Raw genomic sequence first — 12,221 nt, 5'->3', positions numbered from 1 at the left:
ATTCTAGCCATGGCCAACCTGTCAAAGTAATTCATCACCGTAGATGTGAGTGCCACTGGGAGATAGTCATTGAGGCAGCTCACCCTGCTTCTCTTGGGCACTTGTTTGATTGTCCCACTTTTGAAGCAGGTAGGGACCCTCTGACTACAGCAGTGAGAGATTGAAGATGTCCTCAAATACTCTTGCCAGTTGATTGGCACAGGTTTTCGGAGCATTGAGCTGACCTGGGAGTGAAGCATCACAGCTATTCATGATGTTAGGTTTCATTTTGTCGGAAGTAATGGCCTGGAAAGATACCAGAGCTGACATGGGTAGATTATCCAGCATAAATGGAAGAAAACTGCAGAATCTCACACTCCACCAAGGATTATGTGAGTAACCTAATATCAATGGATAATTGGGAAAGGTTCAGGATCAGCTGAGAGGAAGTTCAGGACTTGTGTATTTATGTAAACTTGTGCAGGATTCATGAAGTTCCACACAGTTAGGAAGATAAAAGCCAGCAATTCTGAGCAGTGCATTTTAGTAGAAATCTCAGGTTATTTACTCTTTGTAGTTTCCTTTGAAGTAGGAAATCCACTGAGAGAAGAACGAAGATGGACACACATTCAGATCTGTTGTGTCAAGTAGTTGTCCTCACTCACAAATAATGTACATTCCCCATTTCTTATTGCCCTCGTCAATTCTTGCAAGGATTTATTGAGAAATTACATTTTTGTTTTGCAACAGATATTTTCAAGCAATTGAACACTTGATGGCCTTTCCTATTTAGCTTTATAGAGTTTTAGCCATGAGAAAATGACATAACTAAAGAACTATTCTTCTTCTCATAATATGGTCTAGATATAAAGATCTGGATACTCATTAGTACGTCTCCATTGCTCACATTTAAGTAATGAACCTCTCTTAAGAATCAAATTTAAGATTCAAACGGAAAATAAATCAGTTGCAGTTACATTTCTTCTCATTAATTTAATTGAATTCCACACAAGCAGTAGCTGGAGTTCAGCTGAATCTTACCTCTCACTTTCCTCTTCCATCATTGTTTTTATTTGGTAATGGCAAACCATTACAAGTCTTTTCTATAGTCAGTTTATTTTTGCCAAAGACTTCAACGTTATGTTGGATTTTATTCCATTTAACAATTACGATTCTGTGCCAAATTGTTAACAACCCCCCTGTGTGTTACTGTTTAACTGATGGGAAACAGGAACTTCAGCAGTGACAGAATACTATTCTTATCAAAAATGCAAGCCTCAGCCACCTAACTCTAAATTTCAACACATAGACAGGGACAACCTAATCAGTTATATTTGGACAGCTTTGACTTCACCTTTGTTGTTTTCCCTCCGGCTCTTTGATCAGCAGAATGTACACCTTCTCATTAGTTTGAGTACTTTCTCCATGATTAGCCTGCAGATGTTTGTAGAGGTAAATGAGTTCACTGCAGCTGTACTAAAAACCCAAGGGGTTGTTAGCTTTTACTTTAGTGCCAAATATTCACATTACTTTTGGCCTTGTGCATTTGGTCGCTATTCTTTTCCAACAATTGGTTCTATCTTGATTTTTTTTCTTAAATTATGTTCTCATTTTCTCTTCTATGGATAATATTTTCCAAACTAGTCCTGTAATTAATTTTATTTGTTCATCCTCTGCCATTAACTATTTTCCTTTAATAATTATTTCACTTATCTTGTTTTCCTTTCAGTTGTCCTAAACCTCATCATAATCAGATGTTTATAGAGAAAGGCCATTGGCTAATTAGCTATCGCTTTGCTGTCACAAAATAAGACAGGCCCAGTATTTTTCCAGAAAAAATAAATAACATTGTTAATTGTAAAAAGAATCATTTAGTCCATGTTGCACAAAACATTTAAAATGCATTCTCCAACTCTGTATTTTTAGTTTAGCATAAGAGCAAACTTTTAGCAATTGGTATTGTTTTGACCTTAAATGAACCTCCAACAACACATTTGTACCATTACTAAGAACACTTACTGCAGCAGTCTCTTTGACTTAATCATCTACTGTTGTAACACTTAACTATGTCTTTATGACTTCCTAACTATAAATAGTATCTAAACAGCTCTTCTTGGGAAACAGGACAGAAATTATTGTTTCATTATAAAGAAACCACATCCTTTATGCATTCTTTGACAAGTGCACGTGAACTGATAGGTGCATTTAGGGAGGTGATGCTAGGACCTCTGTGCACACACCATGATAAACAGAATTATCAGAGCTACAGTCAGGCTCAGAATATGGAGTCTGCCAAATCATTTTACTAACAAGCTCCAGTTTATCTGAGATACTTCAGCGTTTACACTGGAGAAACTATAGTTAAAGTTCTCAAAATTAGGATACCCTCTTCATTATTGTCAGTTACTTCAGCCAGGCCAACTTCAATAGAGTTACCAAAATTCTACCAGAATATCTCCTGTCCCCTCAGGGGCTCAACCATCAAAGGTGAATTCTGAGTCACTCCTGTCAACACTTTGGTATATCAGACCACTAGGCTGTGTTCCTACTCCTTGCGTGCAAACAGAAGCAGAAATGAGAGGATGCAGTACATGAAGTTGGACAATGCTGAGGAAATCAATGAGCTTCTACACAACTGCGTTGAGTTGGTAGGCTGGTTCATGTTCAGAAACTCAGCTGCTAGCTGAGTTGAGTGTGGCATAGTTCTTGTAGATTTTATCAGCGAGTGTGTAAAATACTATGTGTGGAAGAGCACATTCCGATGTTCCCAAACTGAAAACCATGGATGAACCAGGGATGCATCCCGATTGAAGTCCAGGAGTATTAAAATCAAGTGACCCCTACCTTTATAAGAAATTGAGATTTGACCTCTGTAAAATTATCAGAAATGCCACGTGACAATGGAAGTCAAAAATCAGTGTCAATTGTGGCAAGGTTCACAAACTATAATGAGCTACAAAATGAAGTTGGGCAATATCAGTGACAAAAGCGCATCCCTTCTCAATGAGCTCAATGCATTCTATGTACATTTTAAATAAAAAGAAATTGACATTTTGATAAATGCCTTCATGACTACCGCCCGATGTTTCTGACGTCTACCATCATAGAACATAGAACAGTACAGCACAGTACCAGCCCTTTGGATCACAATGTGACCTCAACTTTTTAACCTACTTCAAGATAAATCCCACCGTGGTGATGCCCACAATGTCATAGCTGCCAATCTCTAACTGCATTACAAGATCACCTATCTTATTCCATATATTGCATCCATTCAAATATAACACCTTCTGTCCTTTTTAGAATTTGGCCCCATGTTACACTTCAACTCATCGCATGTGCCCTATCACCTACCAATCCTTTCTCAGAGTATTCCTACACACTGCATCACCTTGTATATCAACTGCCCCATTCTCAGCCCTGTCAGTCAGTTTCCCATCTCCCTGCCAAATTAGTTTAAACCCTCTGCAAAAGTTCTAGCAAACATGCCCACAAAGATATTGCTCCCCCTCAGCTTCAGATGTAACCCGTCCTTTTTGTACAGTTCTCAGTAGAGATCCCAATGATCCAGAAATCTGATACCCTGCCCCCTGCACCAATTCCTCAGCCATGCATTCATCTGCCAATCCATCCTATTCTAACCCTCCCTGGTGCATGGCACAGGCAGCATCTCAGAGATTACTTCCCTGGAGGTCCTGCTTCTCAGTTTTCTATCTCATTCCTTATATTCTCACTTTTCCTACCAATATTATTGACACCAATATATAGCACAACCTCTGGCTGCTCACCCTCTCCATTTTGTGTTGGGGGTCGGATAGGTCATTCCCCAAAACAGTATACTTATTATTGAGGGGAACAGCAAAAGGGGTACTCTGCACTGGCTGCCTATTCCCTTTCCCTCTCCAGACAGCCACCCAGCAACCTGCCTCCTGCAGCTCCTCATTCTCCTATGAACCAAAGGACATCGAGCTGCAGCTCCAGTTCTTTAACATGGCCTCTAAGGAGCTACAGCTCAATGCACTTCATGCAAGTGCAGTTATCAGGGAGAGTGGAGGTCTCCTAGGGTTCCCACAACTCACACAGCCATTAACAAGACCATACCATTAACCCTACATCCCTTCTCAGTGCACTGATAACTCTGTTCATCATGGTGTCTCATTTATTTAATCGATGCGAAGTAATGGAGCCAAGTCTGGGGTTGTTTTCCACTCTCAGGCCTTGGCAATAGCTGTACCTGCATTCTCAAGAATCACAGTTCTTTTAGATGGTTCAAAAATAAATTTATGAAAAGGAATTTACAGGCTACTTATTCAGTGACCATAGTTCAGAAGTATATCTAGTAGAATATCTAGCAGGTTTGTGAACTGGCTGCAGAATGTCACCACATGTCATAATCAGCTACCAATCTGCTGCTCAGGGTCTATGTTGCTATCGTGGGGCCTATAGAATATTCCAAATAGAGTTTCTACTTCCTTCCTGCTTCTGACTTCCACTCACACTGACCCTGAATTACAATGCCACTCCACTACCACTTTTACCTTCCTATTACTTTAGAACAGGACTTCCCAACCTAGGGTCCAGGGACCCTTTGGCTAATGGTAGGGGTCTATGGCATAAAAAGTTTGGGAAGTACTGCTTCAGAGAACCCTGAACATCCAGAAGCCAAGTCTGTGTAAAGGCCAAAATATCATAGTTTTACTTACTGACCAATGCTGTAAGTTCATAGCCCTTGTTCCTAATATTTCTCACTCATTACCTTATCCCTTTTCCTAACATGAAGTGCTTCGCAAGGCTGGTCATGGCCCACATTAATTCCAACCTTTCAAGCAACCTCAACACGCTACAGTTTACCTCCTGCTGAAACAGGTCCATGGTGCATGCCATCTCCCTGGCCCAACACCCATCCCTGACACACCTGGCCAATGAGGGCTATTGTTCATTAACTACAGCTCCACCTTAATGACTTTATTTCCAAGAAAACATATTGCCAAACTCCAGACCTTGGGAGTCAGTGCTTCTCTCCACAGCCTGGTTCATTGACCTCCTGACCAGCAGACCACGATCAGTACGGATAAGCAGCAGCACATTCAGCATGGTTATTCCAAATACTTGTACTCTACAAAGTTACATCCTGTGCCCCCTAATCTACTCTCTGGACGATTGTGACTACACGACCTGATTCTGCTCTAACTCCATCGAAAAGCTTTCAGATGCTATCAACATAGTGGGCCATATTTGAAACAACAACGAGTTAGAAGGAATCAGAATCAGGATCAGATTTAATATCCTTACTATTTTTTATCAATGCATCAAAAATTCAAATTCAAGTTTAATTATCATCTAACCATACATGAATACAGCCGAACAAGACAGCATTCCGCTGGGGCCAAGGTGAAAAATATAGGCAGCACATTCAAAAAATTAGCAAAAAAAAAGTCACGCAAAAAATAACATGTATATAATCCAAGTCCCTGAGCGACATGCCCTGCAAATTGATGGTGCAGGTCTCGGCAGTGCACAGTCAAGCATATCTGTGCAGTCCACCAATCAAACACTGAAGGGCAAGATTGAAAGGAGAGGCCGGCCCCCGACCAAGCATGGACGCCCACACTGTCTCCTATATCTCCTCTCCTGGGCTGCAACAGTAGGCATGTCTGTGGCTTGAGGCCTAGTCTCGCTACAACCAAGGCCGCACAGCTCCCCCAACCATCTGTCGCTGCACCAAATAAGGGAAACGGGTATGCAGCATCTTACATTATCTATGTCCAACAGGGTCGCAAGAGGAACACCCAAGACAGTCACCAATAGTTACACCTGCACATTCTCTTCGTGTGCCAACTCCAATGCCTTTGATGCCTTCCTGTGACGGGCAATAATGTGGTCTGCACCCGGTCCATTACCTCTGCCAATGAGCAGCTTAATGACAAGGTAGAACTGCAATTTGTGAAGTTCTTGGAATCCAGCATTGTCTTGTGATCATAAAAATAAATTTAGCAAAGAAAAAGCACCTTTGGTTGGCCCCCAAAGGTCTCTGCGTCCAAACGTGCCGCCATCTTACTGGAAGATCTACTATCTGGATGCACAACTGCTTGGTATGGTAACTTCTGTGCTCATGACAGCTCAACCCATCACAGAAACCAAACACCCTTCCATGGACTCTGTCTATACTTCTCGTTTCCTTGATAAACCATCATAATCAAAGACCCCACCCTCTCTAGACCTTCTTTCTTCTCTCATCTCCCAACGGGCAGAAGATACAAAAGTTTGAAAGTGTGTACTACCAATCTCAAGGACAACTTCTACCCCACTGTAAAAAAGCCGTTTGAAAGTTCCCTGGTACAATAAAATGGACTCTTGACCTCACAATCTACCTTGTTATGAGTTTGCACCTTACCTGAACTGCATTTTCTCGGCAGCAATTACGCTTTATTATGCTTTCTGTTATTTTTTAACTTTGTTCTACCATAAAGCACTGTGTAATGATTTGATAAGTATGAACAATAAGCAAGACAAGCTTTTTTCAGTAGCTCAGTACATATGACAATAATAAGCAATTATAATTCCAATTGTCCCTTGGATCTTGGGCCAGAGAACCCAGTGATTTCAAAGAGATTGTAGATTATGATGCAGAGGAATATGGATTATTTTATTAATTATTTCCTGTAAGTTCAATATTATTACATTTGGATTTGTTTCAGTTAATTTTATTTTATAAAATAATTGTAACTTTTTACTTCTACTTTGATATTTTATAAATTTCCCTTGTCTGCTGGAGACATACCTGGCGAAGCAACAGCGGCCGTGCCTTTGGCATTGAGTCTGGCCCTGTGGCTCAGAAGGGCAGGAAACTGAAGAGGATGACAGCAGTAACAGGGAGCTCTATAGTTAGGGGTCAGATAGGTGATTCTGTGGACACAAAAAGGAAACACGGACGGTAGTTTAGCTCCCAGGTTGCCAGGGTCTGCAATATTTCTGAACACGTCCACAATATCCTGAAAAGGGAGGGTGAGCAGCCAGAAGCTATGGTACATATTGGTACCAACAGCATAGGGAGGAGGTCCTGAAAATAGAATACCGAGAGTTAGGAAGGAAGCTGTGAAGCAGGACCTCAAGGGTAGTGATCTCGAGATTGCTGGCTGTGCCACATGACACTCAGGATAGGAATAGAATAAGGTGGCAGATAAATGTGTGGCTGAAGAATTGGTGCAGGGGCAGCGATTCCGATTTCTGGATTATTGGGACCACTCCTGGGGCAGGTGTGATCTGTAAGAAAAAGGGACAGGTTGCACTTGAATCCAAGAGGGACCAATATCCTTGTGGGTAGGTTTGCTGGAGCTGTTGGAAGTGGTTTAAACTAATATGGCAGGGGGATGGGAACCACTATGATAGAGCTGAGGATGAGCCAGTAGGTTTACAAGTAGATAATGTAATATGTAGTATGAATTTAAGGAAGGACAAGCCAATGATTGGGTACAACTGCAGACAGAGCAAAGAGTTAAGTTGGACCACAGAGGCAAAATTCATAAGGGCGTAAAATACAGGACTGAAGGTGCTGTATGTAAATGTCTGTAGCATTCGGAATAAGGTGGATGAACTAGTAACGTGATTAGAGATTGGTCAGTATGACATTGTGGGCATCACTGAGTCGTGGCTGAAAGAAGGCCATAGTTGGGAGTTTAACATCATAGGATATACTTTGTATTGAAAGGACAGGCAGGAAGGCATACGGGATGGAATTATATCATTGCAAAGAGGTGCCATAGGGTCAAAGAATGCTTAATCTTTGTGGATGGAGTTAAGAAACTGCAAAGGTAAAACAAAATTATGGGAATCATATAGGGCTCCAAATAATAGGCAAGATGTGGGGCTGAGATTGCAACGGGAGCTGGAAAAGGCACGTAATAAGGGTAATGACACAATTGTAATGGGAGATTTCAATATGTAAGGGGATCACAAGAGAGGAGATTTGTTGAATGTCTACGAGATGGCTTTTCAGAGCAGCTTGTGCTCGAGCCTACTAGGGGAAAGACATTCTTAGATTGGGTGTTGTGTAATAACCCAGATCTTATTAGTCAGCTTTATGAAAGGAACCCTGAGGAGGTAGTGATCATAATGTGATTGAATTCCTACTGCAATTTGAGAGGGAGTTGCATAAGCCACATGTATCCGTATCAGAATGGAATAATGGGAATAACAGAGGCATGAGAGAAGAGCTTGCCCATGTGGATTAGAGGAGGATACTGGTGGGGATTACGGCAGAGCAGAAGTGTCTGAAGTTTCTGGGAAAAGTTCATAAGGTGCAGGATAGATGGGTCCCACAAAGAAGAAGTTTTTAAATGGTAGGCAGGGCTAGGCAACCGAGGTTGACAAGGGAAGTTAAGGACTGCATAAAAGCCAAGGAAAGGGCATACAAGGCAGCAAAAGTGAGTGGGAGGTTGGATGATTGGGAAGCTTTTCAAAATTCAGCAAAAGGCAACATTAAAAATGCCGTAAGAAGGGAAAAGATTAAATATGAAGGCAGACCAGTCAATAATATAAAGCAGGACACCAAAAGTCTTTTCAGTTATATAAACAAAAAAAGGGAAGACAGAGTTGATATTGGACCACTGGAAAATGATGCTGGTGGGATAGTAATGGGGGACAAAGAAATGGCAGATGGATTTAATGGGTATTTTGCTTCACTCTTTACTGTGGAAGACACTAGGACCATGAGTATCAGGGAGCATGAGTGAGTGAATAGCCATTGCTATTACAAAGGAAGAAATGCCAGGCAAAATTAAAGTTCTTAAGGTGGATAAGTCACCTGGACCAGATGGACTACATCCCAGAGTCCTGAAAGAGGTTGCTGAAGAGATAACGGATGCATTGGTCATGATCTTTCAAGAATCACTTCATTCTGGCATGGTCCCAGAGGACTGGAAAATTGCAAATGTCACTCCACTCTTTAAGAAGGGAGGAGGCCAAAAGAGAGGAAATTATAGGCCAGTTTGCCAAACCTCAGAGGTGGGAAATTTTTGGAGTCCATTATTAAGGACAAGACTCCCAGGCACTTGGATATTAATGATAAAATAAGTCAAAGTCAGCATGGTTTCTGAAAGGGAAATCTTGCCTGACCAATCTGTTAGAATCCTTCAAGGAAGTGACAAGCAGAGTGGACAAAGGAGAGACAGTGGATGTCATTACTTAGATTTTCAGAAGGCATTTGATAAGGTGCTACACATGAGGTGGTTTAACAAGATAAAATCCTGCCGTGTTACAGGAAATATACTGGCACAGATAGCGGAATGGTTGACAGGCAGGAGGCAGTGAGTGGGAATAAAGGGGGCCTTTTCTGGTTGGCTGTCAGTGACTAGTAGTGTTCCTCAGGGGTCAGTACTTTTCACAATGTTTGTCAATGATTTGGATAGTGGAATTGATCCCTTTGTGGCAAAGGTTGCGGATGATATCAAGCTAGGCGGAGGGGTAGGTAGTGCTGAGGAAGCAATGCAATTGCAGCAGGTTTTAGACAGATTGGAAGAATGGGCAAGAAAGTGGCAGATGGACTACAGTGTTGGGAAATGTAAGATAATGCATTTTGGTAAAAGGATCCATAGTGTGGACTATTATCTAAATGGGGAGAAAATTCAAACATCAGAGGTTCAGAGGGACCTAGGAGTCCTTCTGCAAGACTCTCAGGAGGCTAACTTACAGGTTGAGTCTGTGGTAAAGAAGGCAAATGCAATGTTGGCATTTATTTCAAGGGGAATAGAATATTAAAGCAAGGACCTTTATAAGACACTAGTCAGGCCACACTTGGAGTATTGACAACAGTTTTGGACCCTATATCTCAGAAGGGATGTATTGCCATTGGAGAGAGTCCAGAGGAGGTTCACGAGGATGATTCTGGGAATAAAGGGGTTAACATATGAGAAACATTTGGCAGTTTTGGGTCTGTATTCATTGGAATTTAGAAGAATTCGGGAGGATCTTATTGAAACCTGCTGAAAATTGAAAGGTAGATGTGGAGAAGATATTTCCTCTAGTAGGGGTATCCAGAACTAGAGGGCACAGCCTCAAAATTGAGGGCCGACTTTTTAGAACAGGAGGAATATTTTTAGCCAAAGAGTGGTGAAGCTATGGAATGCTCCGCCACAGGCTGTGGTGGAGGCCAAGTCTGTGGGTATATTCAAAGCAGAAGTTGATAGGTTCCTGACTGGTTGGGGCATCAAGGGATATGGTGAGAGAGTAGGTGTATGGGGCTGAATGGGATCCAGGATTAGCCATGATGAAACAGTGGCGTGGACTCGATGGGCTGAATGGACTAATTCTGCTCCTATGTCTTATAGACATTCAAAACTGTAATATTACCTTAACAATTTTATTAACTGATAAATGCTTGTCAAAGTTTTCAGTGATTTTAGATTTCCAGTACCTGTAGTTTGTTTTAATTGTCAGATTACTGTAACATTCTGACTTATTACATCTTCCAGTCATTCATATGATCATGGATATGTGCCACATGATCTCTTCAGATAAAGATCACAAGGAAAGTCTGGCTGAGTGGCAGGAGAAGGCATTTTATTCAAATGGAGTAGGGTTTCCTCAGTGTGCTACAAGACCCCTGCCACTATCTAGATCATGCCACTATATTCCCAGGATGCTGTGTCACGGGATACCTTCTGAATCCAAGCCTGGTATGAATGAATCAGGGAAGTGATCAGGTTGGAGATGCTCAGCCAAGAAAATATGGCTAATTATGGTACAGAGTGAGCTTTGTTGAAACTATTTAAGCTTAACATAAAAGTATTTTTCTAGTTTTTAATCATATTATGTAGACTCTCAACATGAATAGGCCAGATCTTGATAACAAGAAATAGCGGTGACTTCAAATAAAAATGCAAATAATATTTATCACTTATTTATTATTTTGTTCAATTATTCTCTGATGTAACCTCATCACCTATTGAACAGAATGCTCAAGACAATAAGAACAGGAAATACTGGAAAAACTAAGCAGGTCAGGCTGTTATGACAAGCACCCAACCACCCCAGCTTCTGGAGTTCAGACACTCTAACTCTCTGGAATATGGATAGCTGGTACAGCCCCTTTAAGGATTCAGGAATTGGGAGCCATGTTTTGGCTCCAGGATTCAATATTTAAGAAATACCCGAATGGAGGTTTAGTGCTCACTCATCGGTTCAACTTGGATTATCATCTGGTGTCCAGTTTAGTATTCTGTCCTCGTTTCAGTCTTGCAACATGTCTCGGTTTCAGCCTCGGAGACTCTGGCACTTGGATCTAACCATCCTCACCCGCATCTCTCGTCACACTCGTCACAGGCAGCACTATGGAAAGAGATGTAGCGTATGTTTCACACTTAGGATCTTCATCAGATCTGAAATCTTTGCTGTTTTTATTTCTGCTGTCCCAGCACTTGCAGTTTTTTCTTTGATTTTCACTGGATGCTCAAGAGAGTATGTCAACTCAGTAAAGATTGGAGAATCTTCTCCCTGCTCAATTGTAGGTCAGAGGGATGCAGCTATACTGTTTCTCCATATTTACTCTTTGTCCTGATAGTGGTATATACTGTCCAAATTCAAATACACATAAATTTTAAAAATCAGAACTCAGTGTATTAGTTAAAGCTGTTCATAGACATGTTCCTTATTTCAATTAAAGCCTACTTACGCTGTGTTTTCATACTTCAGATCCAGAATGATTTTTGACTAAATAAGTGCACATGTTGAATTCATTAATAATGGTCCAGAGCTATTCAAATAACAATATTAGAAATTTAACTTCTGCTTGAAATATCTTCATTCTTTAAATTATTAAAATATATGAAAGTTCTAACTGTAGATGGCACTCTTGCTTTAATATGTTTATGCTATCAATTAAGCACATAACTTTCATACATTTGCAATTAAGTGCAAAATTATTAAATATTGGATAATTAAATTCATCACAATCTGATTAAGATTCAACAACTTACAGATATGATGCAATCTGTCCTATGCAGAAGGATAATAGGAAGTCTTCCCAGCTTTGGATCCAAGTTTTGAGGTAAATTGCAATATTAAGACAAAGATCTTTGTTGAAAATCTTTATGAGTTTAATGAAAATACTGGCACCAAAGTATGACAAAAGCAAGGAGCGACCTTTTTCCATTACAGGGTTATAAAGGACTAAGCAGATGGCATATTAACCAGCTTGGTCTAATTGCAACAGCCTAGAGATTGGATCATATAATGGCCATTTATCC

The sequence above is a fragment of the Hemitrygon akajei genome, chromosome 3 (genome assembly GCF_048418815.1).
Source record: "Hemitrygon akajei chromosome 3, sHemAka1.3, whole genome shotgun sequence".
Classification (NCBI taxonomy): domain Eukaryota; kingdom Metazoa; phylum Chordata; class Chondrichthyes; order Myliobatiformes; family Dasyatidae; genus Hemitrygon; species Hemitrygon akajei.
Note: the sequence above shows the minus strand (reverse complement) of the source record.